Raw genomic sequence first — 18,705 nt, forward strand, 5'->3', positions numbered from 1 at the left:
AAAATAGTCCCCCATTCGGATCTCCGGGCGGGGACTACTCAGGAGGACGTCGTTATCAGGAGAAAGAAAACTGGCGATCTACGGGTCGGAGCGTCGAATGTCAGATCCCTTAATCGGGCAGGTAGATTAGAAAATTTTAAAAAGGGAAATGGATAGGTTGAAGTTAGATATAGAGGGAATTAGTGAAGTTCGGTGGCAGAAGGAACAAGACTTTTGGTCAAGTGAATACAGGGTTATAAATACAAAATCAAATATGGGTAATGCAGGAGTAGGTTTAATAATGAATAAAAAAATAGGAGTTCGGGTAAGCTACTACCAACAGCATAGTGAACGCATTATTGTGGCCAAGATAGACACGAAGCCCATGCCTACTACAGTAGTACAAGTTTATATGCCAACTAGCTCTGCAGATGATGAAGAAATTGATGAAATGTATGATGAGATAAAAGAAATTATTCAGGTAGTAAAGGGTGACGAAAATTTAATAGTCATGGGTGACTGGAATTCGAGAGTAGGAAAAGGGAGAGAAGGAAACATAGTAGGTGAATATGGATTGGGGGGAAGAAATGAAAGAGGAAGCCGCCTTGTAGAATTTTGCACAGAGCATAACTTAATCATAGCTAACACTTGGTTCAAGAATCATAAAAGAAGGCTGTATACATGGAAGAATCCTGGAGATACTAAAAGGTATCAGATAGATTATATAATGGTAAGACAGAGATTTAGGAACCAGGTTTTAAATTGTAAGACATTTCTAGGGGCAGATGTGGACTCTGACCACAATCTATTGGTTATGACCTGTAGATTAAAACTGAAGAAACTGCAAAATGGTGGGAATTTAAGGAGATGGGACCTGGATAAAATGAAAGAACCAGAGGTTGTACAGAGTTTCAGGGAGATCATAAGGGAACAATTGACAGAAATGGGGGAAAGATATACAGTAGAAGAAGAATGGGTAACTCTGAGGGATGAAGTAGTGAAGGCAGCAGAGGATCAAGTAGGTAAAAAGACGAGGGCTAGTAGAAATCCTTGGGTAACAGAAGAGATACTGAATTTAATTGAGGAAAGGAGAAAAAATAAAAACGCACTAAATGAAGCAGGCAAAAGGGAATACAAACATCTCAAAAATGAGATCGACAGGAAGTGCAAAATGGCTAAGCAGGGATGGCTAGAGGACAAATGTAAGGATGTAGAGGTAAGCAAGATGTATGAGGCAGGCGAAATACCCTCAGACTTCAAGTAATATCTAATAATTCCAATCCCAAAGAAAGCAGGTGTTGACAGATATGAAAACTGCCGAACCACCAGTTTAATAAGACACCCCTGCAAAATACTACTGCGAACTCTTTACAGACGAATGGAAAAACTGGTAGAAGCCGACCTCAGGAAAGATCCGTTTGGATTCCGTAGAAATGTTGGAACACGTGAGGCAATAATGACCTTACGACTCATCTTAGAAAATAGATTAAGGAAAGGCAAACCCACGTTTCTAGCATTTGTAGACTTAGAGAAAGCTTTTGACAATGTTGACTGGAATACTCTCTTTCAAATTGTGAAGGTGGCAGGGTTAAAATACAGGGAGCGAAAGGCTATTTACAATTTGTACAGAAACCAGATGGGAGTCATAAGAGTCGAGGGGCATGAAAGGGAAGCAGTGGTTGGGGAGTGAGACAGTAGTAGCCTCTCTCCGATGTTATTCAATCTTTATATTGAGCAAGCAGTAAAGGAAACAAAAGAAAAATTCGGAGTAGGTGTTAAAGTCAATGGCGAAGAAATAAGAACGTTGAGGTTCGCCGATGACATTGTAATTCTGTCAGAGCAGTAAAGGACTTGGAAGAGCAGTTGAATGGAATGGACAGTGTCCTGAAAGGAGGATACAAGATGAACATCAACAAAAGCAAAACGAGAATAATGGAATGTAGTCGAATTAAATCGTGTGATGCTGAGGGAATTAGATTAGGAAATGAGACACTTAAAGTAGTAAAGGAGTTTTGCTATTTGGGGAGCAAAATAACTGATGATGGTCGAAGTAGAGAGGATATAAAATGTAGAATGGCAATGGCAAGGAAAGCGTTTCTGAAGAAGAGAAATTTGTTAACATCGGGTATAGATTTAAGTGTCAGGAAGTCGTTTCTGAAAGTATTTGTATGGAGTGTAGCCATGTATGGAAGTGAAACATGGACGATAAATAGTTTGGACAAGAAGAGAATAGAAGCTTTCGAAATGTGGTGCTACAGAAGAATGCTGAAGATTAGATGGGTAAATCACATAACTAATGAGGAGGTATTGAATATAATTGGGGAGAAGAGGAGTTTGTAGCACAACTTTACAAGAAGAAGGGACCGATTGGTAGGACATGTTCTGAGGCATCAAGGGATCACAAATTTAGCATTGGAGGGCAGCGTGGAAGGTAAAAATCGTAGAGGGAGACCAAGAGATGAATACACTAAGCAGATTCAGAAGGATGTAGGTTGCAGTAAGTACTGGGAGATGAAGAAGCTTGCACAGGATAGGGTAGCATGGAGAGCTGCATCAAACCAGTCTCAGGACTGAAGACAACAGCAACAACATACGTGAATCTCATTTGCTCAGAAAGCTCTCTTGTTGAAGTGTCATACAAAATTGTGCTCTCAGCTGTTCGTTGCGCCTGGCTGATAGCTAGTACACTAGTGTATTGTTGGTAGCATAATTGGTGGAGTCGGCGCGAGCCACCGATGGTACACGCTGCCTGATGAAAGGATGTAGGTTGAGCCACCAGTGGTAGATGTTGACTTGAACGTGTTAATGTTGGACTGATGCAATATGGATACAAAGAAAACGATGTAGCATATCCACATATCGCCCTCGTTAAATGCCCAAAAGCTATTTTCATAACAAGTCTACGTAACATCTCACAGTGGGATGTTTGCATGAATCAATGTCACACATAGCTTACCATAGATGGAACCACAACAGTGTGGTGTCTGTGGCGAGGCCAGAGTAAGTGTGGTTCCTACGAGGGTGAGTCAAATGAAAACCTTAAATATTTTTTTAAATATTATTTATTGCGCAGAAGTGGTACAAACTGTATCACTTTTCAACATAATCTCCCCCACGCTCAATGCAAGTCCTCTAGCGCTTACAAAGTGCACAAATTCGGTTAGAAAAAAATTCTTTTGGTAGTCCGCGCAACCACTCATGCACCGCGTGGCGTACCTCTTCATCAGAGCAGGACTTCTTTCCTCCCATTGCGTCTTTGAGTGATCCAAACATATGGAAATCAATTGGGGCAAGGTCTGGTGAGTATGGTGGATGAGGAAGACTCTTAGTTTCCGCTTGGTGGAAGTGAACCCAGGTTTCGTCCCCAGTAACGATTTTTGCAATGAAGCCATCACCTTCTCGTTCAAAGCGCCAAAGAAGTTCGTCACAAGCATCAACACGTCGTTCTCTCATTCCAGGAGTCAGCTGCCGTGGCACGCATCTTGCAGACACTTTGTGAAACTGGAGCACATCATGCACAGTGTGGTGTGCTGACCCATGTCTAATCTGTAAACATGCCGCAATGTCATTCATTGTCACTCGGCGGTTTTCCTTCACTATGGCTTCAACTGCTGCAATGTTCTGTGGAGTCACAACTCGTTGTGCCTGACCTGGACGAGGAGCATCTCCCACTGAAGTCACACCATTTGCGAACTTCCTGCTCCATTCGTAGACTCGCTGCTGTGACAAACAGGCATCACCGTAATCAACCTTCAGTCGTCGATTAATTTCAATAGGTTTCACACTTTCAATATGCAAAAACCGAATAACAAAACGCTGTTCTCCCCTGGTGCAAGTCGCAAGTGCGGCGGCCATCTTTACTGATAGTGTGGCGGTGTGTGTGCATCTGCACTATGCTGCCACCTACAGGCCATTATGTACGCTGTTTGCAGCACGCTTACCAACTTACAGGATAACGGCGCGATATTTCGATTAGTTATTACAAATTTAAGGTTTTCATTTGACTCACCCTCGTATCTATGGGCAGTATCCTTTTCAATAGTTGCATGGACAACAGTACGGATGATTGATCTGGCCTTGTAACGTTAACTACCGTGGCCTTTGCTCAGTTGAATTGACGCTCGTGTTTTACTCAGGGGGATTACTAGTGAGAGATGGTGTTTTGAAACTCGTTCAGTACTCACGTGGGAAACACTGTAGCTCGAATGGTTTCAACAGAATAAAAACCATTTTACAATAAGGAAGATATGTGTGAGCTATCACCCATCAAGGTCAGTTATATGCGTTTTCACACAATCAAAGTTTGAAGGTTAACGAGTCTTAACGTTACAGGACAAATAACCGAAGAAACAATACCGTGTTGAAGACAATTAAGCAAGCGGAAAATACAGCCATTATATTTCCCGAGGGCATACAGGTCAGCTGTGTGGTTTAACGTAATGAGTTCCACTGGGGAAGATAGTGTACCCATTCTGATCTCGACTCATAGACTACTTAGGGTAACGATGTAATCAGGGGAAACAAAACTAGCGATCTCCATGCAGAATCATGTAGTGCTAGATCCCTTAATTGGTTAAACAGGTTGCAGTTAATCGAATATGAATTTAAATGTTAGGAATACGTTTCTGAAATTACTTGTGTAGAGTGTATGCATAGTCTACTGTTCTCCTACCTGTATCTGGCATGGGTATGCTTGGGCCCTTCATCAGTACGTTTGTACCAGCTGCCAACGTAACAGTTTTTAAAAAGTGCTCCGAATGTCTTTGGTAATCACTTACGTAGCTCCACTTGTGATTAAATACCAGGTGGTTATAATTACAGTGCAGCATCTCACAGAGGTCCAGTGTGGGCTTTAATTATCGTATGGCAGCAAAACTTGGTAGATATTCTAATGCGTTAATGCAGAACAGATTTACGCTGGAGAAAAGTAGTTCCAACATTGGCCACCTGGTGCAAATCTGGTGCCATGAATGTAAGAAAGACGATAGTAATGTTTCTACACTCCTGGAAATTGAAATAAGAACACCGTGAATTCATTGTCCCAGGAAGGGGAAACTTTATTGACACATTCCTGGGGTCAGATACATCACATGATCACACTGACAGAACCACAGGCACATAGACACAGGCAACAGAGCATGCACAATGACGGCACTAGTACAGTGTATATCCACCTTTCGCAGCAATGCAGGCTGCTATTCTCCCATGGAGACGATCGTAGAGATGCTGGATGTAGTCCTGTGGAACGGCTTGCCATGCCATTTCCACCTGGCACCTCAGTTGGACCAGCGTTCGTGCTGGACGTGCAGACCGCGTGAGACGACGCTTCATCCAGTCCCAAACATGCTCAATGGGGGACAGATCCGGAGATCTTGCTGGCCAGGGTAGTTGACTTACACCTTCTAGAGCACGTTGGGTGGCACGGGATACATGCGGACGTGCATTGTCCTGTTGGAACAGCAAGTTCCCTTGCCGGTCTAGGAATGGTAGAACGATGGGTTCGATGACGGTTTGGATGTACCGTGCACTATTCAGTGTCCCCTCGACGATCACCAGTGGTGTACGGCCAGTGTAGGAGATCGCTCCCCACACCATGATGCCGGGTGTTGGCCCTGTGTGCCTCGGTCGTATGCAGTCCTGATTGTGGCGCTCACCTGCACGGCGCCAAACACGCATACGACCATCATTGGCACCAAGGCAGAAGCGACTCTCATCGCTGAAGACGACACGTCTCCATTCGTCCCTCCATTCACGCCTGTCGCGACACCACTGGAGGCGGGCTGCACGATGTTGGGGCGTGAGCGGAAGACGGCCTAACGGTGTGCGGGACCGTAGCCCAGCTTCATGGAGACGGTTGCGAATGGTCCTCGCCGATACCCCAGGAGCAACAGTGTCCCTAATTTGCTGGGAAGTGGCGGTGCGGTCCCCTACGGCACTGCGTAGGATTCTACGGTCTTGGCGTGCATCCGTGCGTCGCTGCGGTCCGGTCCCAGGTCGACGGGCACGTGCACCTTCCGCCGACCACTGGCGACAACATCGATGTACTGTGGAGACCTCACGCCCCACGTGTTGTGCAATTCGGCGGTACGTCCACCCGGCCTCCCGCATGCCCACTATACGCCCTCGCTCAAAGTCCGTCAACTGCACATACGGTTTACGTCCACGCTGTCGCGGCATGCTACCAGTGTTAAAGACTGCGATGGAGCTCCGTATGCCACGGCAAACTGGCTGACACTGACGGCGGCGGTGCACAAATGCTGCGCAGCTAGCGCCATTCGACGGCCAACACCGCGGTACCTGGTGTGTCCGCTGTGCCGTGCGTGTGATCATTGCTTGTACAGCCCTCTCGCAGTGTCCGGAGCAAGTATGGTGGGTCTGACACACCGGTGTCAATGTGTTCTTTTTTCCATTTCCAGGAGTGTATATGTAACGGATTAGGAATGGGGCATGGGCAGAGAAGACCAAACAAATGCGAAAGGCATAATGGCAATTTTATTATTAACCGCCGCTGACAAAGGTTGCTCACCTTGAGTACCTGAGACGTCGACGAGATGCTATACAGCACTAGATACGCACCTGGTGGTCAAAATTGGAACTAATTTTTTTTTCAGTGTAAATCGTTTCCGCATTAACGCATTAGCGTGTCTACCAAGTTTCGCTTCCATACGATAATTACAATCCATATTGGACCTCTGTGAGTAGCTTACAATTATTCAGTATGAATACACAGTATGATACTGACATCGCAACAGATTATACCGTGTCTTACTAAAGAGAGATGTATTGTGGCTCTAACAATGAGCATGTTGTTTTGATTTATTGCGGATTTCAAGCCATAAAATCGTGTAATAGGGAAAGGGAAAAGGGGAGAGAGAGAGAGAGAGAGAGAGAGAGAGAGAGATGGCAGAATTACGGGGCGAAGCAGGCCGGCCGGTTAAGGTCAGGGTGAAAGACGACATTGTATAAAACTTGGAACGACTCCTGTTTAAGAAAGTAATAGACTGAAGCCAGTGTTAGCGACTTGCTGGAGTTATTTTAATTAATTGGAAAAGTTTCTTTTGTCATAAGGAAGGAGAATTCTCATTTACATTTTTCCCGTTCGCTGCAGAGCCGCCCTCCGGAATTATTGTGGGTAATTCCGGGCTCTGGCTCGTTCGCCGGGAGCCTATTATCTAAAGTCGACGAATCGCTACAATACAGTACATCTACTAGCGCAGCCGAAGCCATAGCGCATTCGACACGCGGGCGGAACGATTACTTGGCGCGCTGTCGCTCACTGTTTTCTGACCACTTCAAACAATAATGAGTCGCCTCCGAAGTGTATCGTCCGATCTGAGCCTTTTATTGGTAGAGTGCACCTGAGTGCCAATATACGAAACATATCGGATTAAGAAACCATATTGCTGTGGTCATCTGTCCGAAGACTGGTTTGATGCTGCTCTCTAAGTTATTTTATCCTTTGCAAGGCTCTTCATCTCTGTATAAATACTGCAACCTACATCCATTTGAACCTGTTTACTGTAATAGGTCTCCATTTGCAACTTTTACCCCCCCCCCCACCACTATCCTTCATTAACGAACTAGACTAGCACCCCCAGGAGAGACTTAACAACACTTAAATTTACTTCAATTGTTTACAAATTTCTCTTTTAAAAAGAGGTTTTTCTTGCTATTGCCAGTCTGGGTTTTACACTGAGGTAACAAAAGCCATTAGATAGCTATATGCACATATACAGATGAGAATAGTATCGCCTACACCACTGGCCATTAAAATTGCTACACCACGAAATGACGTCCTACAGACGCGAAATTTAACAGACAGGAAGAAGATGCCGTGATATGCAAATGATTAGCTTTTCAGAGCATTCACACAAGGTTGGCGCCGGTGGCGACACCTACAACGTGCCGACATGAGGAAAGTTTCCAACCGATTTCTCATACACAAACAGCAGTTGACCGGCGTTGCCTGGTGCAACGTTGTTGTGATGGCTTCGTGTAAGGAGGAGAAATGTGTGCCATCACGTTTCCGACTCTTATAATGGTCGGATTGTAGCCTACCGCAGTTGCGGTTTATTGTATCGCGACATTGCTGCTCGCGTTGGTCGAGATCCAATGACTGTTAGCAGAATATGGAATCGGTGGGTTCAGGAGGGTAATACCGAACGCCGTGCTGGATCCCAACGGCCTCGTATCACTAGCAATCGAAATGACAGGCATTTCATCCGTATGGCTGTAACGGATCGTGCAGCCACGTCTCGATCCCAGAGTCAACAGATGGGGACGTTTGCAAGACAACAACCATCTGCACGAACAGTTCGACGACGTTTGCAGCAGCATGGACTATCAGCTCGGAGACCATGGTTGCGGTTACCCTTGACGCTGCATCACAGATAGGAGCGCCTGCGGTGCTGTACTCAACCTGGGTGCAAGAATGGCAAAAAGTCATTTTTTCGGATGAATCCAGGTTCTGTTTATAGCATCATGATGGTCGCATCCGTGTTTGGCGACATCGCGGCGAACGCACATTGGAAACGCGTATTCGTCATCGCCATACTGGCGTATCACCCGGCGTGATGGTATGGGATGCCATTGGTTACACGTCTCGGTCACTTCTTGTTCACATTGACGGCACTTTGAACACTGGACGTTACATTTCAGATGTGTTACGACCCGTGGCTCTACCGTTCATTCGATCCCTGCGAAACCCTACATTTCAGCAGGATAATGCACGACCGCATGTTGCAGGTCCTGCCCGGTCCTTTCTGGACACAAAAAATGTTCGACTGCTGCCCTGGCCAGCACATTCTCGAGATCTCTCACGAATTGAAAACGTTTGGTCAATGGTGGCCGAGCAACTGGCTCGTCACAATACGCCACTCACTACTCGTGACCACATCGGGTAGACCCTAGACGCCTGTTAAACCGCGGCCTGGTCAGATGATTTCAGTTGGTAAGAGCCGATGGTAAGGATCGAGTGTGGCGCAGACCCTACGAATCTATGGACCCCAGTTGTCGACAAGGCACTGTGCAAGCTTGTAGTGGCTCCATAACGGTGTGGGCTGTGTTTACAAGCAATGGTCTGGGTTCAAAAATGGTTCAAATGGCTCTGAGCACTATGGGCCACTCCTAAGGACATTACACACATCCATGCCCGAGGCAGGATTCGAACCTGCGACCGTAGCAGTCGCGCGGTTCCGGACTGAGCGCCTAGAACCGCTAGACCACCGCAGCCGGCAATGGTCTGGGTCCTTTAGTCCAACTGAACCGATCATTGACTAGAAATGATTATGTTTAGCTACTTGGAGACTATTTGCAGCCATTCATGGACTTCATGTTCCTAAAGAAAGTTAAATTTTGACGGACGACATTGGGCATGTCAGCGGGCCACAGTTGTTCTCAGCTGGTTTGCAAAATATTCTGGACAATTCGAGCGAATGATCTGACCACACAGATCGCCCGACATGAATACCATCGAATATTTATGGGACACAATTGGGCGATCGTTACATGCAGCGCAATACTTTCGCAATGATGGACGACTATAGAGGCAGCATGGCTCAGTATTTCTACAGGGGACTTCCAACGACGTGTTGAGTCCACGCCGCGTCTAGTTACTGTACTACGTTGGGCAAAATGAGGTCTGGCAAGATTTTAGGAGGTATCCTATCACCTTTGTTGCCTCAGTTTCTGTGACTTCTATTTCGGACACTGCACTGAACAGATATTTGAAAGTTGTGCAGCATTAGTTGAATTTACTGAAACTAAACTTCTAATTGTTGTTGTTTATAAGTCCCCTAACTCCGACTTCAGAGCATATTTGCTTAAGCTAGAGAGGGTTCTTGATTCACTTTGTAGGAAGTACCAGAAAGTAGTTATATGTGGTGACTTCAATATTAATTTTGGTCATGATTGTGCAAGAAAAAGGATGTTGGTAGATCTCCTAAATTCATATGATCTGATGCACACTGTGTTTTTTCCAACTAGGGTGCAGGGGAACAGTAGCACAGTCATAGACAATATTTTTATTCATTCTTCATTACTAGATGGACATTCTGTTAGTAAACGGGTGAATGGCCTTTCAGACCATGATGCACAAATTTTAACACTAAAAGGTTTTTGTACTCAAACCAATGTCGTATTTAATTACAAACCTCGTATGAAAGTTGATCCAACAGCAATAGAGAGTTTTTCAAAACTTGTCAAGGAACAAGAGTAGCAAGATATATATAGTGCCGATAATATAGATGACAAATACAATGCTTTCCATAACACATTTCTCATGCTCTTTGAGAGTTGCTTTCCATTAGAACAGTCTAAACGGGGTACTAGCAGTAATGGACAGCCCGCTTGGCTGACTAGTGGGATAAGGATATCATGTAGAACAAAGCGGGAATTATATCAAAATGTTAGAAGTAGTCACAATCAAGCTACAGTAGCCCATTACAAACAGTATTATAAGGTGCTTAAAAATGTTATTAGCAAGGCAAAAAGTATGTGGTATGCAAATAGAATAGATAATTCACAGGATAAAATTAAAGCCCTATGGTCAGTTGTGAAGGAAGTGTCTGGTCAGTTCGCAGTAATAATATTTCTGTTACTGATAAATCAGATATATGTACAATATTTAACAACCATTTTCTGAGCATTGCTGATGAATTAAACAAAAATTTAATGTCTACAGGAAATCATATAAATTTCTTAGTAAATGCATTTCCGAGATTGACGTCTGAAATACTCCTCTGTGATACAGAGAAGAGGGAGATTGAGTCAATAATTAAATCACTGAAGACTAAGGACTCTCATGGTTATGATGGAGTGTCTAGTAGAATATTAAAGTACTGTGCTGCACATGTTAGCCCTGTATTTAGCCATATCTGTAATTTTTCCTTTAGGAATGGTCAGTTTCCTTAGCGATTAAAGTACTCAGTAGCAAAGCCGCTTTATAAAAAGGGAGAAAGGGATAATGTAGATAATTTTAGACCTATTTCTATGCCATCAGCGTTTGCAAAAGTTATCGAAAAGGCTGTGTATGTAAGGTTAATTGATCATTTTATATCACACGATTTGCTATCAAATGTACAGTTCGGCTTTAGAAGTCGTTTGACAACTGAAAATGCTATATTCTCTTTTCTCTGTGAGGTACTGGATGGGCTAAACAAAAAGTTTCGAACGCTTGGCGTATTTTTTGATTTAACAAAGGCATTTGGCTGTGTTGATCTCACAATATTGCTCCAGAAGTTGGACCATTACGGAATAAGGGGAGTAGCTCACAACTGGTTCACCTCTTACTTTAGCAACAGGCAGCAGAAGGTCATTATTCACAATGTTGATAACGGCTGTGATGTGGGATCTGAGTCGGATACTGTCAAGTGGAAGGTGCCCCAGGGATCAGTGTTGGGGCCGCTCCTGTTCCTTATTTATATAAATGATATGCCCTCTACTATTATGGGTAACTCTAAAATATTCCTGTTTGCTGATGACACTAGCTTGGTAGTGAAGGATGTTGTGTGCAACACTGACTCGGTTTCAAGTAGTGCAGTACATGACCTCAGTTCATGGCATGTAGAAAATAAACTAACGTTAAATCACAGTAAGACTCAGTTTTTACAGTTTCTAACACACAATTCAACAAAACCTGACGTTTTAATCTCACAGAACGGGCATATGATTAATGAAACTGAACGGTTCAAATTCCTAGGTGTTCAGATAAATAGTAAGCTGTCGTGGAAAGCCCACGTTCAGGATCTTGTTCAAAGACTTAATACTGCCATTTCCACTATTCGAACGGTATCGAAAATGAGTGATACTTCGATACGTAAATTAGTCTACTTTGCTTACTTTCATTCACTTATATCGTATGATACTATGTTTTGGGGTAACTCTTCCCATTCTAGAAGGATATTTTTGGCTCAGAACCGGGCGGTTCGGGCAATAAGTGGTGTCAGTTCACGAACCTCTTGTCGACCTCTGTTCACGAGTCTGGGTATTTTGACATTGGCCTCTCAATATGTATATTCCTTATTGTCGTTTCTTGTTACCAATATTAGTTTATTTCCAACAATAAGCAGCTTTCACTCGGTTAATAATCGGCAGAAATCAAACCTCCATTTGGATCGGACTTCCTTAACTCTTGTGCAAAAAGGTGTGCAGTATACTGCCGCATCCATTTTCAATAAGTTGCCACTCGAATTCAAAAATCTTAGCAGTAATCCACGCGCTTTCAAATCGAAACTGAAGAGTTTCCTCATGGGTCACTCCTTCTATTCTGCCGAGGATTTCCTTGAAAAATTAAGCTGATTCTCATTGTATTGCTGATAGCGTTTGCTTAAACTTAAGGACTGATTTTCTTTGAGGTTCATGAACATTTATTTTTGTCTGTTATTACTTTTATGTTGTGGGTTCATGTGCTGACGCGTTCCAGGACCTTGGAGATTTGCTCCTCAGTTTGGTCCTGCGGAACTTCACGTGTAAATAAATAAATAAATAAATAAAGCAGTTACCCTGCTAACGAAATAACAAAACTCCTCTACTACTTTTAGTGTTCTTATTTCCTAAACAAATTCTCTCAGAATCGCCTGTTTCAATTCGACTTCACCCCACTGCCTTGTTTTACTTACGTAGATGGTCATCTTACAACCTGTTTTTGAGACACTATTCATTCTGTCCAGCTGCTCTTCCAAGTCCTTTCCAGTTCGCTTTGCATATTTCACATTGGCTTCCTTTAATGCTCGTTCAAGGTACAGACTGAATAGATGGATGGGATGGGCTGTATCTCTGTCAGTGAAGGCTTCGATTACCAATTGTCAGCCGCGCGGGATTAGCCGAGCGGTCTCAGGCGCTGCAGTCACGGACTGTGCGGCTGGTCCCGGTGGAGGTTCGAGTCCTCCTTCGGGCATGGGTGTGTGTGTTTGTCCTTAGGATAATTTAGGTTAAGTAGTGTGTAAGCTTAGGGACTGATGACCTTAGCAGTTAACTCCCATAAGATTTCACACACATTTGAACATTTTTTGAAGCAATTGTCAACAGCTTCAACAGCCAGGAACCCTGCTTCCAGTTCTCGCGTTCTATCCGACTTATGATTAGTTTTCTCATTTATGGAAAATTGTTTCCGAAGTTCGTTGCGTGATTCCGATCAGAACAAAGACCGGTTATGCAATTTCTTCGCGCAGAAGGGTAACATGCTTCACGTATTTACTGTAGGATGTAGGAGGTGTATGGAGAGCAGTGTCTCGCACGGTCTACAATATCACGGTGGTGTCAGCGTTATGAGGCGGGACACGTAAACAACGATGATACGCCACGCCGTGCGTCGGCGCACATTGTCACCACCAGCGCCATGATTTCGGCTGTGGAGGAGCTCATACGAACTAATTGTGGGATTACTAAACGTGACATAGATGCTGGACTGTTGATAAGCAAAGGGACTGTGCATCACATAACCCACGAGAAGCTTCATTATGGAAAAATTTGTTCACAGCGCGTGCTCAAGCATCTTTCAGAGAATCAGAAGATGGCGAAAAAGGGTGTTTTTCTAATGCATCTGCTGAATTCCGCGGGGAAAGGAACATATTTCATTGTTGAGAATGTGCAACGTGATGAATCCTGGTGTCACCACTTCGACCCTGCCTCGAAAAAGACGAGCATAGAGTGGGGGCATCCCGGCTCCCCTCTCGTCCAAAAAAAAAAAAAAAACCTCCGCCCCTAGGGCCAGGAATGTGGTGCTTAGTTTCTATTTCGACGAAGAATTGGCTCTTGTCATCGACTGGCTACCGCGGGGTGCAATAGTCAGTACTGACAAGGGAACCTCCCCAGCGAACCCCCCTCAGATTTAGTTATAAGTTGGCACAGTGGATAGGCCTTGAAAAACTGAACACAGATCAATCGAGAAAACAGGAAGAAGTTGTGTGGAACTATGAAAAAAATTAGTAAAATATACAAACTGAGTAGTCCATGTGCAAGACAGGCAACATCAAGGAGAATGTAAGCTCAGGAGCGCCGTGGTCCCGTGGTTAGCGTGAGTAGCTGTGGAACGAGAGGTCCTTGGTTCAAGTCTTCCCTGGAGTGAAAAGTTTAGTTTTTTATTTTCAATTCATGTGACAAACTCTTATGTTTTCATCACTTTTTTGGGAGTGATTATCACATCCACAAGAAAACCTAAATCGGGCAAGGTAGAAGAATCCTTTTACCCATTCGCCAAGTGTACAAGTTAGGTGGGTCGACAACATATTCCTGTCATGTGACGCACATGCCGTCACCAGTGTCGTATAGCATATAATAGATGTGTTTTCCTGTGGAGGAATCGGTTGACTTATGACCTTGCGATCAAATGTTTTCGGTTCCCATTGGAGAGGCACGTCCTTTCGTCTACTAATCGCACGGTTTTGCGGTGCGGTCGCAAAACACAGACACTAAACTTGTTACAGTGAACAGAGACGTCAATGAACGAACGGACAGATCATAACTTTGCGAAAATAAAGAAAGTAAAATTTTCAGTGGAGGGAAGACTTGAACCAAGGACCTCTTTTATTTTATTTTATTTATTTATTTTTTTTAATCTCATTTTGTTCGCTATCGTTCGTTGCCTCTGATCGGGGCGGACGTCGTAAGACATCCATTTAAGTTCGTTGTTGATCGATTAACTCAGTTTTTTTTATTACAGAGGGCAGCTAACCCTCTGACCGAGCACGCTGAGCTACCGTGCCGGCGCCTCTCGTTCCGGAGCTACTCACGCTAACTACGGGACCACGGCGATCCTAACCTCTCATTATCCTTGATGTTGCTTATCTTGCGCATGGACTACTACGTTTGTATATTTTACTAATTTTTTTCATAGTTCCACACAACTTCTTCCTGTTTTCTCCATTGATCTGTGTTCAGTTCTTCAAGGCCTATCCACTGTGCCAACTTATAACTAAATCTGAGGGAGGTTGCCTTGTGAGCAAGATTGCAACACGTTACTGAGGCTCAAACAGGCCACCCAGAAAAAGCGCGGAGGCAAGCGCTCGAATGGGATAGTGCCTCTGGAGGACAACGCTAGGCCACAAATGGCCAAGAAGACCAATGATCTCCTTCAAAAATTTCTATGGGAGGTCCTGGATCCTCCTCGCATTCCAACATCTTCCCATGTGACTCGCGTATCTTCGGCCTTTAAAGCAATCTCTGTAAGGTCAGAGGTTCACCTGTGGCAAGGAGGTGTGGGTTACCGTGGATAACTAGATCCGTCAGTAAACCAGAAGTTTCCACACTGAAGCCATCCACTTCGTTTCTACACATGGGATCGTTGTATCAATATCAATGACAATTTTGTGTAGTACTGCTCCACATGAACTGTTAACTGTAATATTGTTATTAAAATTTCTTCACATATAACTGCTCTCTCCTTTTCATTTGGGCACTTCTTTTATATACGAGGGTAGTTCAATAATCAATGCAACATTTTTTTTCTGGAAGCAATTTGGGTTTACTCAGACAGCACCACATTATTTCCCATTCTTTTGGCTACAAAACCCTATTTTTCAACATAGTCTCCATTAAATACCACGTCCTTGCGCTACCTTACTGGGAGAACCCGTGTGTACACGTGGTACCACTCTACTGGTAGACCTCGGAGCCAGTGTATCGCTGCATTAATCATCCAGGTACGATGTACATGCTTCATTGGGCCAAAAAGTTGGAAGTAGGGAGATGCGAGATTCACGCAGTAGCGTGGACGAAGAACAGTCCAACGAAGTTTTGTGCGCTCCTGTCGGGTGCGCAGACTTGAGTTACGCCATGCGTTGTCATGGAGAAGGAGTTCATTTGTATCACCTCGAATGAGAGTGTCCACACGTTATAACATTGGAGATATCATAGCTGTGTGCCGGTGGCACGTGGGAGATTGGACAGGTTTGGCGACCTTGTTCCGATGATGACACCCGACTCGCCCAACGACTCATCGTGCTTTTCTTCATTGTTATGTCTTAGGAGACATTCTATAAGCGCCTGCTATTACATGATTTGCTCTGGTTTTCGGCCAAAAGAAACTCAACGACAGCTCTCGTGTTGGAACGTACCACCATTGTGGACGCCATTCTGAAGGCTTCGTAAAGCGCCGCCAACAACTGGAATTTCACGAAACTATATCGGCTGAAACGGGAATATTTCCCGGAATCTCACAACAAATTCTGCAATTTTTCAACCGAAACTGGCCGAGGAAAAAAATGTGACGTATTACTTATTGATCGCTCCTCGTATCTGTATTTCAAAGTATTTGCATTAGACTTTTAGTAGTGATAGAACGCGTCACGGAGAACAACTTTTATTAGACTCAGAATGTATGGTGACACTTCCCGGCGATGCCAGGTGTCCTTCAATAATCGTCGACCATCGGATGATGAGGTTTTATTGAATTAACAGGGTCTACCAACAGAGTGTACTGCATGCTACATACCTCAGTAAATTGATGGAATGATTTTCAACAAGAAAATCCGAAGAATGAGTGTCTCTAAGCAGAGAAAGAAATTTTAGAAGTTAATCAGGAACATCAATTTTTCTTTTCATGTGGAGCAGATGAATGGATTATAAGCTACACACGAAGTACACAAACCCCGCGGAGTGCCTACAATTTGCAGCCCCTCAGTGGCATAACTAATAAAAAAGGACGCCTAGTCTCTCTAACAAAAGGTGTTACGTATGACGTCACGCATGACTCCTAGACATCCGATGCGAAGAGTTTTAAACGCCTTGCATACATGTCGTGACAGTGAGAGCGACTACCTGCTCGCATTCAGCAGTGTCTGGAGCCGCCATTGATCTGAGGAGAGGCAACCGTCTTGCGTCTTGCCAAAGCTGTAAAGCTCCCTGCCCCGCCGCCACCAATATACACTACTGGCCATTAAAATTGCTACACCACGAAGATGACGTGCTACAGACGCGAAATTTAACCGACAGGAAGAAGATGCTGTGACACGCAAATGATTAGCTTTTCAGAGCATTCATACAAGTCTGGCGCCGGTGGCGACACCTTCAACGTGCTGATATTAGGAAAGTTTCCAAACGATTTCTCATACACAAACAGCAGTTGACCGGCGTAGCCTGGTGAAACGTTGTTGTGATGCCTCGTGTAAGGAGGAGAAATGCGTACCATCACGTTTCCGACTTTCATAATGGTCGGATTGTAGCCTATCGCGATTGCGGTTTATCGTATTGCGACATTGCTACTCGCGTTGGTCGAGATCCAATGAGTGTTAGCAGAATATGGAATCGGTGGGTTCAGGAGGGTAATACGGAACGCCGTGCTGGATCCCAACGGCCTCGTATCACTAGCAGTCGAGATGACAGACATCTTAACCGCATGGCTGTAACAGATCGTGCAGCCACGTCTCGATCCCTGAGTCAACAGATGGGGACGTTTACAAGACAACAACCATCTGCACGAACAGTTCGACGACGTTTGCAGCAGCATGGACTATCAGCTCGGAGACCATGGCTGCGGTTACTCTTGACGCTGCATCACAGTCCCGAGCGCCTGCGATGGTGTATTCGATGACGAACCTGAGTGCACGAATGGCAAAACGTCATTTTTTCGGATGAATCCAGGTTCTGTTTACAGCATCATGATGGTCGCATCCGTGTTTGGCGACACCACGGTGAACGCACGTTGGAAGCGTGTATTCGTCATCGCCATACTGGAGTATCACCCGGCGTGATGGTATGGGGTGCCATTAGTCACACGTCTCGGTCACCTCTTGTTCACACTGACGGCGATTTGAACAGTGGACGTTACATTTCAGATGTGTTACGACCCGTGGCTCTACCCTTCATTCGATCACCGCGAAACCCTACATTTCAGCAGGATAATGCACGACCAAGTGTTGCAGGTCCTGTACGGGCCTTTCTGGATACAGAAAATGTTCGACTGCTGCCCTGGCCAGCACATTCTCCAGATCTCTCACCAACTGAAAACGTCTGGTCAATGGTGTCCGAGCAACTGGCTCGCCACAATACGCTAGTCTCTACTCTTGATGAAATATGGTATCGTGTTGAAGCTGCATGGGCAGCTGTACCTGTACACGCCATCCAAGCTCTGTTTGACTCAATGCCCAGGCGTATCAAGGCCGTTATTATGGCCAGAGGAGGTTGTTCTGGGTACTGATTTCTCAGGATCTATGCTCCCAAATTGCGTGAAAATGTAATCACATGTGAGTTCTAGTATAATATATTTGTCCAATGAATACCCGTTTATCATCTGCTTTTCTTCTTGGTGTAACAATTTTAATGGCCAGTAGTGTATTATTACAGTGTCTCGAAGCCGCAAAACACGCATTTAATGCAGAGAGTAGTAACAAGAGGCCACTACACTTTGTTCACCGTTTGTGGTAACAGCGCCTGCTGTTTCGCGCAGGAAACCGGAAGCTTAGGAGCCGCCGCAAGTCATCCGCGTTAAGCGGTGGGCATAAAGTTGGTTAGTAGCCGGGTCTACCTCTGCCCAGGCAGCAGCTGGTCTAATGCAGCCCAGCCTGCGCGGCCGGTCGTTCGCCGCGAGCTGCGTCGGAGCCTGGCGAGACAATTTGCCGGTTTAAATGCCGCCACTTGCGGCGCGTCTGCTTGGCGTCGTTTGGGCTGGCTCGCTACCGTCCCTCCCCAACCCCTTACAGTAGCAGTGGGGGCATCTGCAGAGCCGTAATTAACCTGGCCGGCTATTCCGCGCCACGCCAGAAGCCAACTGGCGGTGGCGGTGGTTGTCTC

The sequence above is a fragment of the Schistocerca nitens genome, chromosome 2 (genome assembly GCF_023898315.1).
Source record: "Schistocerca nitens isolate TAMUIC-IGC-003100 chromosome 2, iqSchNite1.1, whole genome shotgun sequence".
NCBI lineage: Eukaryota > Metazoa > Arthropoda > Insecta > Orthoptera > Acrididae > Schistocerca > Schistocerca nitens.